At 40.0% G+C, this 11,211-nt stretch overlaps 1 pseudogene; it reads right to left on the minus strand.

Moving 5' to 3' along the window:
- Nucleotides 1-400: 400 nt before the first annotated feature.
- LOC101051892 (large ribosomal subunit protein uL24-like) lies at nucleotides 401-838 on the minus strand (annotated as a pseudogene).
- Nucleotides 839-11,211: the final 10,373 nt, after the last annotated feature.

Consider the following 11,211-nt stretch of genomic DNA (forward strand, 5'->3'; position numbering starts at 1 on the left):
TAAGTTAGGCTTCTTCCACTTGAAATAATGTCCCTGAGACCAATGCAATATGCATCATGTATCAATAGCTCGCTCCTTTTTATTGCTGAATAGTATTCCCTTGTAGGGATGTACCACAGTTTATTCATGTACTCGTTTAGGACATTTGGGCTGTTTGTATATTTTGGCTACTATGAATAAAGCTGCTATGAACACTGATGGAAAGTTTTAGTTTCCCTAGGATAAATGCCCAGGAGTGCAAGTACTGGGTCAAATGTAAGTGTATGTTAATTTTATAAGTAATTGCCCTACTATTTTCTAGAGTGGTTGTCTCATTTTACATTTCCACCATCAATGTATGAGAGATCCATTTTTTTCCCTTCATTTCAAGTTTTAATCAAAGCTTGTATACAAGATTACTTTATTCCTGCATCTTCTCAATTGTTTCTTCCTTGTGTTTGCCCTTTTCCTTTTCTACTTGGCGAGATTTGGCTTTCCGTTCAAGGAGCTTTTTGTGGTCTTTGTCCAGTTTTAGCCTAGTGATAAGCACCTTGCTGGGGTGAATGCCTATATGGACAGTTGTGCCATTAGCCTTTTCCCGCTGCACCCGTTCAATGTAGATTATGTATTTCTTCCTGTAAACCTGGCATACTTTGCCAATCTGCTGACCTTTATAGTGTGCTCATACAACCTGAACTTCATCATCCTTTTGGATGGGCATGGCTCGCACGTTGTACTTCTGTCTCAGCTCTTTGGAAAGAGGGGAGGACACAATCTTCCTGCGAATGTGGGAAGGTGCATTGAAATGCCTTTTGCGATTCTTGCTTTGGTTGGAAGTCACAAAGGGATTGAACTTCATTTTGGCAGCTCCCACTTAGGTGATGGCCGCAAAAGGGACGAGAGATCCATTTTATCCACATTCTCACTAGCATTTGCTATTATTATTTTTTATTTTAGTCATTCTAGTAGATTTGTGATGATATGTCATTATGGTTCTGTTTTATTCTATTTTCTGTTGGTATAACAGAATACCATAGACTGGGTAATTTATAATGGAGAGAGGCTGGGCATAGTGGCTTATGGCTGTAATCCCAGCACTTTGGGAGGTCAAAGCAGGAGAACTGCTTGAGACCAGGAAATCAAGACCAGCCTGGGCTACCTAGTGAGATGCCCGTCTCTAAATTTTTTAAAACTTTTAAATATATATAATATATTTAGTTCACAATTCTGGATGCTGGGAAGTTCAAGAGCACAGTGCCAGTATCTGATGAGGGTCTTCTTGCTGCATCATAACATGGGGGAAGGCACCACGTGCCAAGAGGTGAGAGTATGCATGTCACTCAAGCTTCTCTTTCTCATCTTATAAAGCCACCAGTCCCATCATGGAGGACCTATCCTGATGACTCTATTAAATCCTTATTACAACCCAAATGTCCCACATCCAATCAATTTATTAAATTGGGGATTATGTTTCCAACACATGAAATCTAGAGTACAAATGCAAACCATAGTGTGTTTTCATTTGCATTTCCCTAATGTTTAGTGTTTTTTCAACAACTTTTCTATGTTCATTTCATGTCCTCTTTTGCCAAATCTCTATTAATGTCTTTTGCCTATTTTCTAATTGAATTGCTTGCTTTTTTACTGTTGAGTTCGTGTGTTTTTTATATACTGTCAATATAATTCCTTTGTCAGATATGTAGTTTGCATGTATTTTCTCCCAGTCTGTGGCTTGTCTTTTTCATCCTTTTATGGTCTTTCACAAAGCAAAAGCATTTTAATATATCAATTTGTTCTTTTATGGATCATGCTTTTGGCACTGGGTTTAATGTCTAATGATGTTGAACTTAGCCCTAGGTGTCAAAGATTTTCTTATATGTTTTCTTCTAAAAGTCTTATAGTTTTACATTTTACATTTAGGTCTCTGGTTCATCTTGAATGTATATTTTTTTGAGACAGGGTCTCACTCTGTCACCTAGACTGGAGTGCAGTGACACAACCACAGCTCACTGCAGGCTTGACCTCCCAGGCTGAAGTGATCCTCCAGAGTAGCTGGGACTACAGGTGTGCACCACCACACTAGCTAATTATTTTATTTTTATTTTGTAGAGTCGAGGTCTCCCTATGTTACCAGAGGTGGTCTCCAATTCCTGGGCTCAAGTAATCCTCCCGCCTTGGCCTCCCAAAGTGGTAAGATTACATGAGCCACCATGCCCAGCCTAATTTTCTTTTTTTTTTTTTTTTTTTTTTTGAGACAGGGTCTCACTCTGTCACCCAGTCTGGAGTGCAGTGGCATAATCTCAGTTCACTGGAACCTCCACCTCTGGGGTTCAAGTGATTCTCATGCCTTAACCTCCTGAGTAGCTGGGATTACAGGTGCCCACCACCACACCTGGCTCATTTTTTTTTTTTTTTTTTTTTGCATTTTTAGTAGAAACAGAGTTTCACCATGTTGGCCAGGCTTGTCTTGAACTCCTGACCTCAGTGATCTGCCTGCCTTGGCCTCCCAAAGTGCTGTGATTACAAGTGTGAGCCACCGTGCCCAGCCTCAGCCTAATTTTTTTAAATGTAAGATTTGAGGTGCTTGTAATCCCAGTCCCTTGAGAGGATGATGCAGGAGGATCTGTTGAGGCCAGGAATTTGAAACCAGCCTTGATAACATAGCAAGACCCTATCTCTACAAAAAATATATATAAATTAGCTAGGTATTCTGGTATATGCCTATGGTCCTAGCTACTTGGGAGGCTTAGACAGGAGGATCAGTCAAGCCCAGGAGTTTGGGGTTACAGTCAGCTATGACAATGCTACTGTACTCCAGCCTGAGTGACAGAGTAAAACCCTGTCTCTTAAAAAAAAATGGTGTCAGGTTTATTTATTTATTTGCCAATTGGTCTAGCACCATTAGACTATTCTTTCTCCATTGAATTATTTTTGTACCTTTATCAAAGTTCTTTGGACCTATTTGTGTGGGTTTATTTCTGGGTTCTCAGTCTTGTCTCATTGATCTATATGTTTATTCTTTCACCAATACCACACTGTCTTGATTACTGTAGCTATATAGTAGGTCTAAAAATTGGGTAGAATTACTTATTTCACTTTGCTATTCTTTTTTGAAAGCTTTTTTTTTTTTTTTTTTTTTTGCTCTTTTAGATCCTTTGCCTTTCCCTATAGATTTTAAAATAAGCTTGTTTTCAAATTTAAAAAAAGAGACATTTTAAATAATCCTATGTTTATCCACATCATCACCATTTCCATGACTGTTTACTTCTTCCTGCAGAGCTGGGCCTTTATCTAAGATTATTTTCCTTTAGCATCCTTTTGCAGTGTGGATCTCTTGGTAATAAATTCTTTTTATTTTTATTTGTCTGAAAAATACCTGTAGTTTGTCTTCATTTTGAAGGATATTTTTACTGTGTTTAGAATTCTAAGTAGACAAGTATTTTCTTTTAGTGCTTAAAAAACAACATTCTACTCTCTTCTGGCTTCCATTAGTTTTTATGAGAAGTCAGTTGTATTAGAGTTTTCCAAAGAGACAGAACCAATAGGAGATAGAGAGATAGATAGGTAAATAGATACAGATATATGGGAGAGGATTTAGTACAGATTTTGTGATTATATGACCCTGTGATGTCCTATGATAGACCATCTACAAGCTGGAAACCTAGGGAAGCCAGTAGGGTGGTTCAGTCCCACCTAGTCTGCATGCCTCAGATCCAGGGAAGCTAACAATGTAACTCTCAATCTGAAGCCAAAGGTTTGAGGGGACTGCTGGTACAATTCCCAGAGTCCAAAGCTGGAAAACCTGGAGTTCTGATGTCCAAGGGCAGGAGAAGGGTGCCCCAGCTCTAGGGGAGAGAGAGAGGGGTGGGGAGAAGGAGAAATTCAGCCCCTGCCTTTTTATTCTATGGTCCTTCAGCCAATTGGATGTTACCCATCCACCTGGAGTGGATCTTCTTTACTCAGTCCACTGATTCAAATGCCAATCTCTTCTGGAAACAGTCTCAGAGACATACCCAGAAATAATACTTTACAAGCTATCTGGGTATCCTTTAATTCAGTCAGATTGACATCTAAAATTAACCACCACATCAATCATTATTGTCATTGTTCTCCTGAATGTAACATGTCCCTTTTACCCCATCAGCTACTTTTGAGATTTTTCTCTTTATCTGTGGTTTCTGAAGTTTGTCTATGATGTGTGCAGGTGTGCTTTCCTTTGGATTTCCTGCTTAGGGTACACTTTGTTTGTTGGATCTGTAGATTGATGCATTTCACCAATTTTGGAACAATTTTATTCATTATTTTAAACAATATTTCCCCTCATTCTGTGTTCTTCTTCTGGGACTCCATACATATATGAATGAGCCACCATGCTTGGCCAGATGTTTTTGCTTATTATTATTTTCTCTGTGTGACTTATTTTGGATACTTCTTACTGACCTGTCTTTTAATTTATGGCTCATTTCTTCTTCTGTGTTCTGTTTTCAGTTAACCTCTCTAATGAATTCTTTATTTTCGATATTTAATTTTCAATTCTAAAAGAACCATTTGGCTCTTTTTAAGAGCTCTTCTTTCTCTTTCAGGATTTCTTATCTGTTCACTCTTTTTATATCTTTCCCTCTAACTCCTTTAACATATTTATACTAATTGTTTTTACAAGTTTTTGTCTGGTAATTATATCTGAGTCATTAATGGCTATGCTTAATTTGCTTTTTTAGCTCTTTATTATGGACATTTTTTTAATGGATCAGATTTTCTTGTAAGTTTTTCTGAATGCTAGACATTGTGAATGATACATTGTAGAGATCCTGGGCTATGTTGTTTTTATCTAAAATTGTTAAGTTTTATTCTGGCAGGCAGTCAACGGCTAGTGGAAGATTGTTAAGTTTTATTCTGATAGGCAGTTAAACTACTAGTGGGATTTCTTTTCTTTTATCTTGTACTGATTTTAGGCCAGGCCAGTCTGTTTCGTTTTTTTTGTCTTGTTTTGTTTTGTTTTTTAAATAGCTAAAAAACTTTTGGGAAATAAATTATAATAAGTCTCAATGGAAAGTCAAGGGATAAGTTTTTTAAAGATTTATATTTATTTATTTGTTTAAGTCAATGAAGAATGCCTATTTTAGGACCTAATAACCCATGATGTGAACATATTGAAAAATGATAGATACCCTGGTTTTCATGAATTTGCTGGATTCAGATTCTAGTCCAGTTTCAATCATTTTAAATATCAGGATTCTTCTGAGAAGTCTGAGAACTTTACCTGTTTTAACACATCTTATTAATCACTTCAAGTGATCGTTACCAAAGCTTTTAATATTTAATATTTATTACAGTCCCTGTGTTACACATAATTAGACAAGTTTACAAAAAGTCTATCTACAAGGGTGTTTATTGGAACATTGTTTATAATACCTATAAAGAACATATATGAATATCAGTAAATGACTGGTTAAATAAATGCACCAAAATCTATGCAATGGAATGGTGTACAAATAATGTGTCTATATTTAAAGATATAAACATTTATTCATTGTATAGTAACTGAGAACAGGTTATTAAACAGAGTATGTAGTATGATCCACTTTTGAGAAACAAAAGTGTTTGAGTGTATAGAATGTGTGTGTGTGTGTGTGTGTGTGTATATATATATATATATATATATATATATATATATATATTATTTCTAAGGAAAATACTATCTTTAGAAGTCAGATAATAAGTAGTGTTTACTTTTTATGCTTGTAATAAGGGTTCCCAAGAGCATCTTCAGGTTCTATGACTCACTGGTAGGACTCAGAAAAGCTGTTATACTAACAGTTATAGTTTATTACAGGAAAAGAACACAGATTAAAATCAACAAAGGGAAAAGGGCACAGAGGATGGAGTCCAGGAAAAACTAGGGAATGCTTCTAGTTTTCCTTACCCAGTGAAGTCACACAGATAGTGCTTCATTTTCCCAGCAACAATGTGACATGCACAAAGTGTAGCCCACCAGGGAAACTTACTTGAGTCTTGGTGTTCAGGAGATCAGTCACATAAGCCTACAGCACTTGAGTGTCTGATGACCTCAGCCACTCAGACCTCAGCATTTCAGAGGTCAAACTGACACAGTGTGGCCCAAAGCCTCAGGCATACAAAAACAGTTGTTTACCATAAATTACATTATGAGCATACACTATCTGGTATGGCCCAGGGCCTCAGGCTTCAGGCAGGATACACCACAAGCTCAGAGGTTATCAACCAAGAGTTGAGTCAAGGGCCAGTCCTGAAATCTTGAGAAGGTGCAGGGTTTGAGCAGCCCAAGCCTGCTAAGTTAACTCTTTACTGCATAATGCTTTTCTTGTTTTCAGAGTTTTGCCATAACCACATATTGTTTTATCCCATTACGGACAGCAATTAAACTATGAATTGCATCTGCAAAAAATGAAATGCATCAGAAAGGTTTGTGTGCTGCCATTTTAATATTGTTAGGTGTCACCAAATTAGATCTCTATACAACAACATTCTCAGCTGCTAGAAGTGACATCTTAATCACTATAGGTGAAATATATCATTATGAAGCAACTTTCTTGCCAGGAATTTCCAGAACTCTGTAGTCTTATGAATTCACACCAGAGAAGGCCAGGAACCAAATCCCTTCCTTCCTTCTGAAGAAGGAAATTTCAGTCCATGGTACAAAATGATCTGAAAGTCAGAGCAGCTAAGAAGGTGACTAAATGATGTATTTGTCACCCCAGCCACTTGAGACTCAAGTAGTTTAAAACCATTTAGTTCTGGTGACTGCATTGTGAATTAAGCACTGAGGATTTTAGAAATCTGGCCTGGTTAGAGACTGTCATGCTCTGCCGTTCATTTGTAGGCAATTCCCATTATGGACTCAGATCAGCCATAAGCAGAAATATTTTAGTCTTTCACCCACTTCACCGTTTGTCATGTTGCTGATCCCTAGCTGGTAAAGAATGAAAATAAGAACTGCTTCCTATATGCCAAGTCCTGTGCCAAGTGTTTAGATTATACTCAATCTCCACAACAATTGTGTAAGCTACATGTTGTCATCCCCATTATATAGATAAGGAAACTGAGGATCAGAACAAGACTCAGTGGAGGAACAAGAGGGCTCTTCATTTTGATACTTGATGAAGGAATACCTGGTATGGAACAAGAGGGCTCTTCATTTTGATACTTGATGAAGGAATACCTAGTAGTATTTGGAAATTCACATTTCCGAATTCTCACAACCCAGCATTTGAAAATATCTGTGATGTCCAATAATCATACACTTCAACCTCATGGAAAAGGCACAAATGCGTTAACATTTTACAATAAAATTTTTCCCCCTCAATTAGAGAAAAGAGCAGATGTAACATAAATAAAATTCTCGAAACAGCGAAAATAGGAAATATTTAGCCCAAGGTTGACAATGCCTCCATAACATTTTGAATTAAAATCTGATTGTGAGTTAAGTTTCAAGGGGCGACAAATTCTGAACAAGCAGATTGAAACTAAATAAACAGTTGCTCCATCCTGCTCCTCAGCAGTTAATTATAGCAAGAACTCTGCTTCCTGGGAAGCATTGTTACAATAAATTATGATTAGTGGTTTGAAGCAGAGCTACTTTTTTCTTCTAAAAAAATTGTGTAGCAGAGTAAAGAGCCTTGTTGAAGCTGTACTGTTTGAGTTAGAAAAGAGCTACGGTAGAAAACAGGTTATTCTTTTGGCATCTGTCAGTTAAGACTGCGCATCAAGAGCCCCAAATATTATTCAAACAGGATAGAATGAACCTTGTAAAAATGTTCAGGTGTGGAGAGGCCTTTGGAGCCTTGGAAAATGTTCTGCATTGCTTAATGCCGAATGCTAATTGATGAATCTCTGCTGATTGCTGTTGGTTTTAAAATTGCGTTCAGATTAGGCTTTCTCTGCCTTGGAAAATGTGGCAATTAAAAAGTGCTTTAATATAACATCCAGGAGCAGCATGGACGGTTCCATGAGCACATCCAAACTAATGACAGATGTGGGGCTGTTGAATGCTCTCAAGGTGGGTAAACAGCTTAATGCACCAATTTTTAAACAAAGCCTCAGAGTTTAGTTCTGCGATAATGTGACAGCAGAGAGTCTCCTCTGCTGCATTACTCTCTGCCTCCCGACCCTGCCTGGACATCTCTCTTCTCCATTTCCATTGCCTTTCTTTATTTGTTTTGTTTGGTTGTCTGTTTGTTTGAGACAGGGTCTTGTTCTGTCACACAGGTTGGAGTGCGGTGGCATGATCACGCCTCACTGCAGCCTCGACTTCCCAGGTTCAGTGATTCTCTTGCCTTAACCTCCAAGTAGCTGGGACCATAGGTACACACCACCATGCTTGGCTCATTTTTGTAGAGATAAGGTTTCACCATGTTGCCCAGGCTGGTCTCGAACTCCTGGGCTAAAGCAATCCATATGCCTCAGCCTCCCAAAGTGCTGCGATTACCAGTGTGAGCCACCACGGCCACCCCCCATTGCCTTTCTTTCTCTTTTCCTTTGAAGGTGCTTTCCTTGGCTGTTGACCCCTGGACTCTAGTTATGGTGACTGAAACTTTCTGCTATCCCTGCAAAGAGCTTTACCTGATCCAGCCATTTCTAAAACTACTGGGAAAAGGGCTGGGAAAAGGGGTAAATGAGGGATAGGTAGTGATTGGACATTTTCTGCTTGTTGTACCCTCTGTCCCTTCTGTGCCCTCAAAGGCTGACTTCTAGGGTCTGCAGCCACTGGGGGTTCTTGTCCTCTGGCTTTTGATTAGAACAGCCATGGAGGCACCAGTAGCAGATCAGAGGATGGCATGAAAGAGGAGGAGGTATTTATTCTCCACCCCAGAACCTGGCCACACAGCTCTCATCTGCAGACCCTGTCCTAAGGCCACAGCTCTCACTGGGTTCTTCCAATAACAGCTCCTGCCTGCCCCTTTCCCCCATGGGCTTAGGGGTTTAATGGTGCTTCTCATGCTCTTCAGTTTCCCTAACTCTCCCTTCCCCTCTGAAAATAGTCCCTTCTTCAAACTCTCTTCAGTTGCCCCTTTGAGCAGCCATCTCTTGGCTGCTGAGACCCTGAATGACACCTACAGCAACTTAAGTCCTTTCTGCAGAAGTGGCTCAGGCAAGCATCATACACCATGAGTGTGTAGGAGAGGCACCTGTCACCTCTGCGGTCAGGCAGCTGTCATCTTTCCTGCCATGCTCCGGTTCCAGTGAACATCTCATCCAGGAGTGTTCTGAGGTTTCAGGTTAAATATATTGTGGGACCATGATCTTGGAAAGGTCAAAAGGGAACAAGCAATCTCACTCCAGTGCTGTTTCCTTCTTTCTTTGGTAAATTTCTGACTGTAAGTGGTGCTCACTGAACCTCAGTTTTCTTGCCTCCTTTTCAATCCTTCTATCTGTGCCATTTACTAGCATCAAAGTTGCTCCATTGCTTTTTAATTCATGAGGCTCCAGATCACAGAAAGCCATCTCTTTAAAGCTGGTCTTTTGGATACCTTCTATCCTGAATCCCTGATTCCTGATCTATGATTTATGGGGTGTGCGTGTGCGTGTGCATGTGTGTCGTGTGAACGAAGATCTAAATAAGTACATGATGTACTGTCTAGAGGATCTTGGTCTTTCTATTCAATCTCTACTTACTTTGGAGCATGATTATGCTTCATCACAGTTGCTTACATATGGCAGGACCTTCTTAAATGTTTGCTGAGCTCTGTAGTAGGCAGAATAATGGTTCCCCAAAGATGTTCACATTCTAATCTCAGGACCCTGTGAATATGTTACAGGGCAAAGAGGTGTTAAGGCCAGATTTGGATTTAAGATTGCCAGCTAGCTGAGTTTAAGACAGGAAGAGCATCACGGATTATCCGGGTTTCTTAAAAGTGGAGAAGTGAGGCAGAAGAGGTCAGAGTGATATGATGTGGGAAGAACTCAACCTGCTGTTGAGGAAGGGAAGGTGGAGGAAGGGAGCACAAGCAGGTGGCCTCTAAAACTGCAGAAGGCAAGGAACAGATTCTCTACTAGAGTCTCCAGTAAGGAACACAGCTCTGCTCACACCTTGATTTTAAGCTGTCAAAGTGAGGCCTGATTTGAACTTATAACCTGCAGAACTCTAAGATAATACATTTGTATTGTTTGAAGCCACTACGCTTGTGACAGGTTGCTACAGCAGCAACAGAAAAGTAATATAAGCTCCATGCTGATCTTTATACAGGACAGGAACAGCCTTAGAGCAAGAACCAAAATGAGTCTGATGGGGTAGAGTTAGGTGGGCTGTAAGCTGTGCAGCAATGGGACTTAGCTTACCCTAGGGTTATGGCCAAAAAAGCAGAGGCTAGACCGAATGGGGATTCTTAGACTCTCGTGGGGCAGGAGCTCAAGCCACTAACTTAACTTTTTAAAGCATTTAAAATTTTTATGTTAGAGATGGAGGGGCCACGCAAAGTGGCTCACACCTGTGATCCCAGCACTTTGGGAGGCTGAGGCAGGTGGGTCACTTGAGGTCACTCGAGGAGTTTGAGACGAGCCTGGCCAGCATGGTGAAACCCCATCTCTACTAAAAATACAAAAAATTAGCTCGGTATGGTGGTATGTGCTTGTAGTCCCAGCTACTTGGGAGGAGGCTGAAGCACAATAATCACTTGAACCTGGGAGGAGGAGGTTGCAGTGACCAAGATTGCACCACTGCATTCTAGCAACAGAATAAGACCCTGTTTCCAAAAAAAAGAAAAAAAGAAAAAAGAAGAGGAAAGAAAGAAAAAGTGAGCAAAATATGTTTTATGCTTACAGGGTGAGTGAATATATATATATATATTGCAGAGTGAGGGAATGGAGTAGAGATGCTATACTGGAAGGGCTCTTTCTTTCTCTCCCTCCCTTCCTCCCTTCCTCCCTTCCTCCCTTCCTCCCTCCCTCCCCACTTCTCTCTCTCTCTTTGTTTCTTTCTTTCTTCTTTTTCTTTTTCTGAAGAGCCTCAGTCTGTCACCCGGGCTGGAGTGCAGTGGCACAGTCTCAGCTCACTGCAGCCTCTGCCTCCCAGGTCAAGTGATTCTCCTGCCTCAGCCTCAAGAGCAGCTGGGATTACAGGCATGTACTGCCACACCTGGCTAATATTTATATTTTAGTAGAGATGGGGTTTCACCATGTTGGCCAGGCTGTTCTCAAACTGCTGACCTCAAGTGACACGTAGAAGGGCCATTTCTTAAAATGACTACTGTATCCACA

This window comes from Saimiri boliviensis, chromosome 13, assembly GCF_048565385.1.
Source record: "Saimiri boliviensis isolate mSaiBol1 chromosome 13, mSaiBol1.pri, whole genome shotgun sequence".
NCBI classification, from domain to species: Eukaryota; Metazoa; Chordata; class Mammalia; order Primates; family Cebidae; genus Saimiri; species Saimiri boliviensis.